Source organism: Oncorhynchus nerka, linkage group LG18, assembly GCF_034236695.1.
Source record: "Oncorhynchus nerka isolate Pitt River linkage group LG18, Oner_Uvic_2.0, whole genome shotgun sequence".
Lineage (NCBI taxonomy): Eukaryota > Metazoa > Chordata > Actinopteri > Salmoniformes > Salmonidae > Oncorhynchus > Oncorhynchus nerka.
The window spans coordinates 17,258,228-17,270,214 of record NC_088413.1 but is presented as its reverse complement, the minus strand read 5'-3'; the positions used below and the strand labels follow the sequence as shown (position 1 = coordinate 17,270,214).

Genomic DNA, 11,987 nt, shown 5'->3' with positions numbered 1-11,987 from the left:
CAGTGATCCCAGGCCACATAACGGAAACAGAACCCACACCAGTGATCCCAGGCCACATAACGGCCAAACAGAACCCACACCAGTGATCCCAGGCCACATAACGGAAACAGAACCCACACCAGTGATCCCAGGCCACATAACGGAAACAGAACCCACACCACTGATCCCAGGCTATGAAACAGAACCCACACCAGTGATCCCAGGCCACATAACGGAAACAGAACCCACACCAGTGATCCCAGGCCACATAACGGAAACAGAACCACACCAGTGATCCCAGGCCACATAACGGAAACAGAACCCACACCAGTGATCCCAGGCCACATAACAGAAACAGAACCCACACCACTGATCCCAGGCTACATAATGGAAACAGAACCCACACCAGTGATCCCAGGCCACATAACGGAAACAGAACCCACACCAGTGATCCCAGGCCACATAACGGAAACAGAACCCACACCAGTGATCCCAGGCCACATAATGGAAACAGAACCCACCAGTGATCCCAGGCCACATAACGGAAACAGAACCCACACCAGTGATCCCAGGCCACATAACGGAAACAGAACCACACCAGTGATCCCAGGCCACATAATGGAAACAGAACCCACACCAGTGATCCCAGGCCACATAACGGAAACAGAACCCACACCAGTGATCCCAGGCCACATAACGGAAACAGAACCCACACCAGTGATCCCAGGCCACATAACGGAAACAGAACCACACCAGTGATCCCAGGCCACATAACGGAAACAGAACCCACCAGTGATCCCAGGCCAAACAGAACCACACCAGTGATCCCAGGCCACATAACGGAAACAGAACCCACACCAGTGATCCCAGGCCACATAACGGAAACAGAACCACACCAGTGATCCCAGGCCACATAACGGAAACAGAACCCACACCAGTGATCCCAGGCCACATAACGGAAACAGAACCCACACCAGTGATCCACATAACGGAAACAGGCCACATAACGGAAACAGAAGCCACACCAGTGATCCCACCACATAACGGACCAGTGATCCCAGGCCACATAACGGAAACAGAACCCACACCAGTGATCCCAGGCCACATAATGGAAACAGAACCCACACCAGTGATCCCAGGCCACATAACGGAAACAGAACCCACACCAGTGATCCCAGGCCACATAACGGAAACAGAACCCACACCAGTGATCCCAGGCCACATAACGGAAACAGAACCCACACCAGTGATCCCAGGCCACATAACGGAAACAGAACCCACACCAGTGATCCCAGGCCACATAACGGAAACAGAACCCACACCAGTGATCCCAGACCACATAACGGAAACAGAACCCACACCAGTGATCCCAGACCACATAATGGAAACAGAAGTGATCCCACACCAGTGATCCCAGGCCACATAATGGAAACAGAAGCCACACCAGTGATCCCAGGCCACATAATGGAAACAGAAGCCACACCAGTGATCCCAGGCCACATAATGGAAACAGAACCCACACCAGTGATCCCAGGCCACATAACGGAAACAGAACCCACACCAGTGATCCCAGACCACATAACAGAAACAGAACCCACACCAGTGATCCCAGGCCACATAACGGAAACAGAACCCACACCAGTGATCCCAGACCACATAGTGGAAACAGAACCCACACCAGTGATCCCAGGCCACATAACGGAAACAGAACCCACACCAGTGATCCCAGACCACATAATGGAAACAGAACCCACACCAGTGATCCCAGGCCACATAACGGAAACAGAACCCACACCAGTGATCCCAGGCCACATAATGGAAACAGAAGCCACACCAGTGATCCCAGACCACATAATGGAAACAGAAGCCACACCAGTGATCCCAGGCCACATAATGGAAACAGAAGCCACACCAGTGATCCCAGGCCACATAATGGAAACAGAAGCCACACCAGTGATCCCAGGCCACATAACGGAAACAGAACCCACACCAGTGATCCCAGGCCACATAACGGAAACAGAACCCACACCAGTGATCCCAGACCACATAACAGAAACAGAACCCACACCAGTGATCCCAGGCCACATAACGGAAACAGAACCCACACCAGTGATCCCAGACCACATAGTGGAAACAGAACCCACACCAGTGATCCCAGGCCACATAACGGAAACAGAACCCACACCAGTGATCCCAGACCACATAATGGAAACAGAACCCACACCAGTGATCCCAGGCCACATAACGGAAACAGAACCCACACCAGTGATCCCAGGCCACATAATGGAAACAGAAGCCACACCAGTGATCCCAGGCCACATAACGGAAACAGAAGCCACACCAGTGATCCCAGGCCACATAACGGAAACAGAAGCCACACCAGTGATCCCAGGCCACATAACGGAAACAGAACCCACCAGTGATCCCAGACCACATAACAGAAACAGAACCCACACCAGTGATCCCAGGCCACAAAACGGAAACAGAACCCACACCAGTGATCGCAGACCACATAGTGAAACAGAACCCACACCAGTGATCCCAGGCCACATAATGGAAACAGAAGCCACACCAGTGATCCCAGGCCACATAATGGAAACAGAAGCCACACCAGTGATCCCAGGCCACATAAAGGAAACAGAAGCCACACCAGTGATCCCAGACCACATAGTGGAAACAGAACCCACACCAGTGATCCCAGGCCACATAACGGAAACAGAACCCACACCAGTGATCCCAGACCACATAATGGAAACAGAACCCACACCAGTGATCCCAGGCCACATAACGGAAACAGAACCCACACCAGTGATCCCAGGCCACATAATGGAAACAGAAGCCACACCAGTGATCCCAGGCCACATAATGGAAACAGAAGCCACACCAGTGATCCCAGGCCACATAACGGAAACAGAACCCACACCAGTGATCCCAGACCACATAACAGAAACAGAACCCACACCAGTGATCCCAGGCCACAAAACGGAAACAGAACCCACACCAGTGATCGCAGACCACATAGTGGAAACAGAACCCACACCAGTGATCCCAGGCCACATAATGGAAACAGAAGCCACACCAGTGATCCCAGGCCACATAATGGAAACAGAAGCCACACCAGTGATCCCAGGCCACATAAAGGAAACAGAAGCCACACCAGTGATCCCAGGCCACATAACGGAAACAGAACCCACACCAGTGATCCCAGGCCACATAACGGAAACAGAACCCACACCAGTGATCCCAGACCACATAACGGAAACAGAACCCACACCAGTGATCCCAGGCCACATAACGGAAACAGAACCCACACCAGTGATCCCAGACCACATAGTGGAAACAGAACCCACACCAGTGATCCCAGGCCACATAACGGAAACAGAACCCACACCAGTGATCCCAGGCCACATAATGGAAACAGAAGCCACACCAGTGATCCCAGGCCACATAACGGAAACAGAACCCACACCAGTGATCCCAGGCCACATAACGGAAACAGAACCCACACCAGTGATCCCAGGCCACATAACGGAAACAGAACCCACACCAGTGATCCCAGGCCACATAATGGAAACAGAAGCCACACCAGTGATCCCAGGCCACATAATGGAAACAGAACCCACACCAGTGATCCCAGGCCACATAACGGAAACAGAACCCACACCAGTGATCCCAGGCCACATAATGGAAACAGAAGCCACACCAGTGATCCCAGGCCACATAATGGAAACAGAAGCCACACCAGTGATCCCAGGCCACATAACGGAAACAGAACCCACACCAGTGATCCCAGGCCACATAACGGAAACAGAACCCACACCAGTGATCCCAGACCACATAACGGAAACAGAACCCACACCAGTGATCCCAGGCCACATAACGGAAACAGAACCCACACCAGTGATCCCAGGCCACATAACGGAAACAGAAGCCACACCAGTGATCCCAGGCCACATAACGGAAACAGAACCCACACCAGTGATCCCAGGCCACATAATGGAAACAGAACCCACACCAGTGATCCCAGGCCACATAACGGAAACAGAACCCACACCAGTGATCCCAGGCCACATAACGGAAACAGAACCCACACCAGTGATCCCAGGCCACATAACGGAAACAGAACCCACACCAGTGATCCCAGGCCACATAACGGAAACAGAACCCACACCAGTGATCCCAGGCCACATAACGGAAACAGAACCCACACCAGTGATCCCAGACCACATAGTGGAAACAGAACCCACACCAGTGATCCCAGACCACATAATGGAAACAGAAGCCACACCAGTGATCCCAGGCCACATAATGGAAACAGAAGCCACACCAGTGATCCCAGGCCACATAATGGAAACAGAAGCCACACCAGTGATCCCAGGCCACATAACGGAAACAGAACCCACACCAGTGATCCCAGGCCACATAACGGAAACAGAACCCACACCAGTGATCCCAGACCACATAACAGAAACAGAACCCACACCAGTGATCCCAGGCCACATAACGGAAACAGAACCCACACCAGTGATCCCAGACCACATAGTGGAAACAGAACCCACACCAGTGATCCCAGGCCACATAACGGAAACAGAACCCACACCAGTGATCCCAGACCACATAATGGAAACAGAACCCACACCAGTGATCCCAGGCCACATAACGGAAACAGAACCCACACCAGTGATCCCAGGCCACATAATGGAAACAGAAGCCACACCAGTGATCCCAGGCCACATAACGGAAACAGAAGCCACACCAGTGATCCCAGGCCACATAACGGAAACAGAAGCCACACCAGTGATCCCAGGCCACATAACGGAAACAGAACCCACACCAGTGATCCCAGGCCACATAACGGAAACAGAACCCACACCAGTGATCCCAGGCCACATAATGGAAACAGAACCCACACCAGTGATCCCAGGCCACATAATGGAAACAGAACCCACACCAGTGATCCCAGGCCACATAACGGAAACAGAACCCACACCAGTGATCCCAGGCCACATAATGGAAACAGAAGCCACACCAGTGATCCCAGGCCACATAATGGAAACAGAAGCCACACCAGTGATCCCAGGCCACATAACGGAAACAGAACCCACACCAGTGATCCCAGGCCACATAACGGAAACAGAACCCACACCAGTGATCCCAGACCACATAACGGAAACAGAACCCACACCAGTGATCCCAGGCCACATAACGGAAACAGAAGCCACACCAGTGATCCCAGGCCACATAACGGAAACAGAAGCCACACCAGTGATCCCAGGCCACATAACGGAAACAGAACCCACACCAGTGATCCCAGGCCACATAATGGAAACAGAACCCACACCAGTGATCCCAGGCCACATAACGGAAACAGAACCCACACCAGTGATCCCAGGCCACATAACGGAAACAGAACCCACACCAGTGATCCCAGGCCACATAACGGAAACAGAACCCACACCAGTGATCCCAGGCCACATAACGGAAACAGAACCCACACCAGTGATCCCAGGCCACATAACGGAAACAGAACCCACACCAGTGATCCCAGACCACATAGTGGAAACAGAACCCACACCAGTGATCCCAGACCACATAATGGAAACAGAAGCCACACCAGTGATCCCAGGCCACATAATGGAAACAGAAGCCACACCAGTGATCCCAGGCCACATAATGGAAACAGAAGCCACACCAGTGATCCCAGGCCACATAACGGAAACAGAACCCACACCAGTGATCCCAGGCCACATAACGGAAACAGAACCCACACCAGTGATCCCAGACCACATAACAGAAACAGAACCCACACCAGTGATCCCAGGCCACATAACGGAAACAGAACCCACACCAGTGATCCCAGACCACATAGTGGAAACAGAACCCACACCAGTGATCCCAGGCCACATAACGGAAACAGAACCCACACCAGTGATCCCAGACCACATAATGGAAACAGAACCCACACCAGTGATCCCAGGCCACATAACGGAAACAGAACCCACACCAGTGATCCCAGGCCACATAATGGAAACAGAAGCCACACCAGTGATCCCAGGCCACATAACGGAAACAGAAGCCACACCAGTGATCCCAGGCCACATAACGGAAACAGAAGCCACACCAGTGATCCCAGGCCACATAACGGAAACAGAACCCACACCAGTGATCCCAGACCACATAACAGAAACAGAACCCACACCAGTGATCCCAGGCCACAAAACGGAAACAGAACCCACACCAGTGATCGCAGACCACATAGTGGAAACAGAACCCACACCAGTGATCCCAGGCCACATAATGGAAACAGAAGCCACACCAGTGATCCCAGGCCACATAATGGAAACAGAAGCCACACCAGTGATCCCAGGCCACATAAAGGAAACAGAAGCCACACCAGTGATCCCAGACCACATAGTGAAACAGAACCCACACCAGTGATCCCAGGCCACATAACGGAAACAGAACCCACACCAGTGATCCCAGAACACATAATGGAAACAGAACCCACACCAGTGATCCCAGGCCACATAACGGAAACAGAACCCACACCAGTGATCCCAGGCCACATAATGGAAACAGAAGCCACACCAGTGATCCCAGGCCACATAACGGAAACAGAAGCCACACCAGTGATCCCAGGCCACATAACGGAAACAGAACCCACACCAGTGATCCCAGACCACATAACAGAAACAGAACCCACACCAGTGATCCCAGGCCACAAAACGGAAACAGAACCCACACCAGTGATCGCAGACCACATAGTGGAAACAGAACCCACACCAGTGATCCCAGACCACATAATGGAAACAGAACCCACACCAGTGATCCCAGGCCACATAACGGAAACAGAACCCACACCAGTGATCCCAGGCCACATAATGGAAACAGAAGCCACACCAGTGATCCCAGGCCACATAACGGAAACAGAAGCCACACCAGTGATCCCAGGCCACATAACGGAAACAGAAGCCACACCAGTGATCCCAGGCCACATAACGGAAACAGAACCCACACCAGTGATCCCAGGCCACATAACGGAAACAGAACCCACACCAGTGATCCCAGGCCACATAATGGAAACAGAACCCACACCAGTGATCCCAGGCCACATAATGGAAACAGAACCCACACCAGTGATCCCAGGCCACATAACGGAAACAGAACCCACACCAGTGATCCCAGGCCACATAATGGAAACAGAAGCCACACCAGTGATCCCAGGCCACATAATGGAAACAGAAGCCACACCAGTGATCCCAGGCCACATAACGGAAACAGAACCCACACCAGTGATCCCAGGCCACATAACGGAAACAGAACCCACACCAGTGATCCCAGACCACATAACGGAAACAGAACCCACACCAGTGATCCCAGGCCACATAACGGAAACAGAAGCCACACCAGTGATCCCAGGCCACATAACGGAAACAGAAGCCACACCAGTGATCCCAGGCCACATAACGGAAACAGAACCCACACCAGTGATCCCAGGCCACATAATGGAAACAGAACCCACACCAGTGATCCCAGGCCACATAACGGAAACAGAACCCACACCAGTGATCCCAGGCCACATAACGGAAACAGAACCCACACCAGTGATCCCAGGCCACATAACGGAAACAGAACCCACACCAGTGATCCCAGGCCACATAACGGAAACAGAACCCACACCAGTGATCCCAGGCCACATAACGGAAACAGAACCCACACCAGTGATCCCAGACCACATAGTGGAAACAGAACCCACACCAGTGATCCCAGACCACATAATGGAAACAGAAGCCACACCAGTGATCCCAGGCCACATAATGGAAACAGAAGCCACACCAGTGATCCCAGGCCACATAATGGAAACAGAAGCCACACCAGTGATCCCAGGCCACATAACGGAAACAGAACCCACACCAGTGATCCCAGGCCACATAACGGAAACAGAACCCACACCAGTGATCCCAGACCACATAACAGAAACAGAACCCACACCAGTGATCCCAGGCCACATAACGGAAACAGAACCCACACCAGTGATCCCAGACCACATAGTGGAAACAGAACCCACACCAGTGATCCCAGGCCACATAACGGAAACAGAACCCACACCAGTGATCCCAGACCACATAATGGAAACAGAACCCACACCAGTGATCCCAGGCCACATAACGGAAACAGAACCCACACCAGTGATCCCAGGCCACATAATGGAAACAGAAGCCACACCAGTGATCCCAGGCCACATAACGGAAACAGAAGCCACACCAGTGATCCCAGGCCACATAACGGAAACAGAAGCCACACCAGTGATCCCAGGCCACATAACGGAAACAGAACCCACACCAGTGATCCCAGACCACATAACAGAAACAGAACCCACACCAGTGATCCCAGGCCACAAAACGGAAACAGAACCCACACCAGTGATCGCAGACCACATAGTGGAAACAGAACCCACACCAGTGATCCCAGGCCACATAATGGAAACAGAAGCCACACCAGTGATCCCAGGCCACATAATGGAAACAGAAGCCACACCAGTGATCCCAGGCCACATAAAGGAAACAGAAGCCACACCAGTGATCCCAGACCACATAGTGGAAACAGAACCCACACCAGTGATCCCAGGCCACATAACGGAAACAGAACCCACACCAGTGATCCCAGAACACATAATGGAAACAGAACCCACACCAGTGATCCCAGGCCACATAACGGAAACAGAACCCACACCAGTGATCCCAGGCCACATAATGGAAACAGAAGCCACACCAGTGATCCCAGGCCACATAACGGAAACAGAAGCCACACCAGTGATCCCAGGCCACATAACGGAAACAGAACCCACACCAGTGATCCCAGACCACATAACAGAAACAGAACCCACACCAGTGATCCCAGGCCACAAAACGGAAACAGAACCCACACCAGTGATCGCAGACCACATAGTGGAAACAGAACCCACACCAGTGATCCCAGGCCACATAATGGAAACAGAAGCCACACCAGTGATCCCAGGCCACATAATGGAAACAGAAGCCACACCAGTGATCCCAGGCCACATAAAGGAAACAGAAGCCACACCAGTGATCCCAGGCCACATAACGGAAACAGAACCCACACCAGTGATCCCAGGCCACATAACGGAAACAGAACCCACACCAGTGATCCCAGACCACATAACGGAAACAGAACCCACACCAGTGATCCCAGGCCACATAACGGAAACAGAACCCACACCAGTGATCCCAGACCACATAGTGGAAACAGAACCCACACCAGTGATCCCAGGCCACATAACGGAAACAGAACCCACACCAGTGATCCCAGACCACATAATGGAAACAGAACCCACACCAGTGATCCCAGGCCACATAATGGAAACAGAACCCACACCAGTGATCCCAGGCCACATAACGGAAACAGAACCCACACCAGTGATCCCAGACCACATAATGGAAACAGAACCCACACCAGTGATCCCAGGCCACATAATGGAAACAGAACCCACACCAGTGATCCCAGGCCACATAACGGAAACAGAACCCACACCAGTGATCCCAGACCACATAATGGAAACAGAACCCACACCAGTGATCACAGGCCACATAATGGAAACAGAACCCACACCAGTGATCCCAGGCCACATAATGGAAACAGAACCCACACCAGTGATCCCAGGCCACATAATGGAAACAGAACCCACACCAGTGATCCCAGGCCACATAATGGAAACAGAACCCACAACAATGATCCCCTAACTCTGCTTTAAACATCCACCTTTGAAAACAGCCTTTAGGAGTAAACAAAACGTATCACGTTAAAGCATTGGCCAACCACGTACTACACCAGACCCTTAAGGAGTAGTTGGCATTAGCCAACCACGTACTACACCAGACCATTAAGGGGTAGTTGGCATTGGCCAACCACGTACTACACCAGACCCTTAACGGGTAGTTGGCATTGGCCAACCACGTACTACACCAGACCCTTAAGGGGTAGTTGGCATTGGCCAACTACGTACTATACCAGACCCTTAAGGGGTAGTTGGCATTGGCCAACCACGTACTACACCAGACCATTAAGGGGTAGTTGGCATTGGCCAACCACGTACTACACCAGACCCTTAAGAGGTAGTTGGCATTGGCCAACCACGTACTACACCAGACCCTTAAGAGGTAGTTGGCATTGGCCAACCACGTACTACACCAGACCCTTAAGGGGTAGTTGGCATTGGCCAACCACGTACTACACCAGACCCTTAAGGACTAGTTGGCATTGGCCAACCACGTACTACACCAGACCCTTAAGGGGTAGTTGGCTTTGGCCAACCACGTACTACACCAAACCCTTAAGGGGTAGTTGGCTTTGGCCAACCACGTACTACACCAGACCCTTAGGGGGTAGTTTGCTTTGGCCAACCACGTACTACACCAGACCCTTAAGGGGTAGTTGGCTTTGGCCAACCACGTACTACACCAAACCCTTAAGGGGTAGTTGGCTTTGGCCAACCACGTACTACACCAGACCCTTAAGGGGTAGTTGGCTTTGGCCAACCACGTACTACACCAGACCCTTAAGGACTAGTTGGCTTTGGCCAACCACGTACTACACCAAACCCTTAAGGGGTAGTTGGCTTTGGCCAACCACGTACTACACCAAACCCTTAAGGGGTAGTTAGCACCAACACACTCCTACACACACAAATAATAAATTAATCATCTTCTTTTGATTGCGCATCCATCTTCAAGAAAATCTATCTCTAAATCAATCCCTACCCCTGACCCCTGACCCCTACACTCTCTTTGATAGCCTCTCACTGTCTGTATTGATTAAGCCAATATGGCGTCTTTGGCAGAGGTCCTCACATTCATTCATAGCCTGGTTCCATATCTGTTTGTGTTGGCCAAACAGCACAAAAAAAGATGTTGAACCAGGCTACGAACGCATTGCTTACACTCGTTTCTTTCAGATCAAGCTCTATGCATCCACTATGCACATGTCAGGGGGTCAAAGGGTTACGGTTGATTTGAGATCCGTGCCTCGTGGGGACGGCTGCTGAGATGCTCTGTGGACCAGTCCCCTATTTCATCCCTTTTCTTCCTCTCCTTTCCGTCTTCCTTCCTTCCCTCCGTTGGAGCTGTCAGAGCTCATCACTCCGTCCTCCTCGTGTCCCTGTATGGTGAAGGCCTATTGGGTACATGGAAGTACACACAAACACACACACCGTGAGACCCAGAAGATCACAGTCAGTTTGACTCACTTGGTAATGTAATCTTCTAGGCCAGCTCATTGTGCCATGGAGGTTTTAGCCCAGAGGACAGAGACACTGGGGAGGACAGGGGTGTGTGTGTGTGTGTGTGTGTGTGTGTGTGTGTGTGTGTGTGTGTGTGTGTGTGTGTGTGTGTGTGTGTGTGTGTGTGTGTGTGTAGCCTAGTGCCACATGGACACAGTTAATAAGGGCTGAATAAAAGGCAAGTGGAGACGATGGGCCTGACTGGGTGAACAGAACTGTTACAGTCACGGTCGGCTGAGCGGACACACACACACACACACACACACACACACTGTTATGGAAGTAGTCTTTGGTTTAAGGGCTTCGGAATGTTGGAGGGGTGCGGGGCAGCAGGAGACTATACTTCAGAGAGGAGAGGGGCTACAGTAGACTATGCCTTGGAAGGGGGAGGGGTTACAGTAGACTATGTCTCGGAAGGGCGTGGGGCTACAGTAGACTATGCCTCGGAGGGGGGAGGGGCTACAGTAGACTATGCTTCGGGGGGATATGCTTCGGGGAGGAGGGCTACTATGCTACTATACAGGACAACAAAAAAATCACTGAACGTATAGGACATTGGAGAAGGAAAGGGAGGAGGTAGAAATTATATTAGAGAAGGAAAGGGAGGAGGTAGTAGAAAGGGGATATAGAAGGAAAGGGAGGAGGTAGTAGAAAGGGTATATAGAAGGAAAGGGAGGAGGTTGTAGAAAGGATATAGAAGGAAAGGGAGGAG

At 51.7% G+C, this 11,987-nt stretch overlaps 1 protein-coding gene across 1 annotated transcript in view; it reads right to left on the bottom strand.

Moving 5' to 3' along the window:
• Positions 1-11,987, bottom strand: part of LOC115115415 (up-regulator of cell proliferation-like) — a 492,735-nt gene that overhangs the window by 186,025 nt on the left and 294,723 nt on the right. The window lies entirely within an intron of this gene.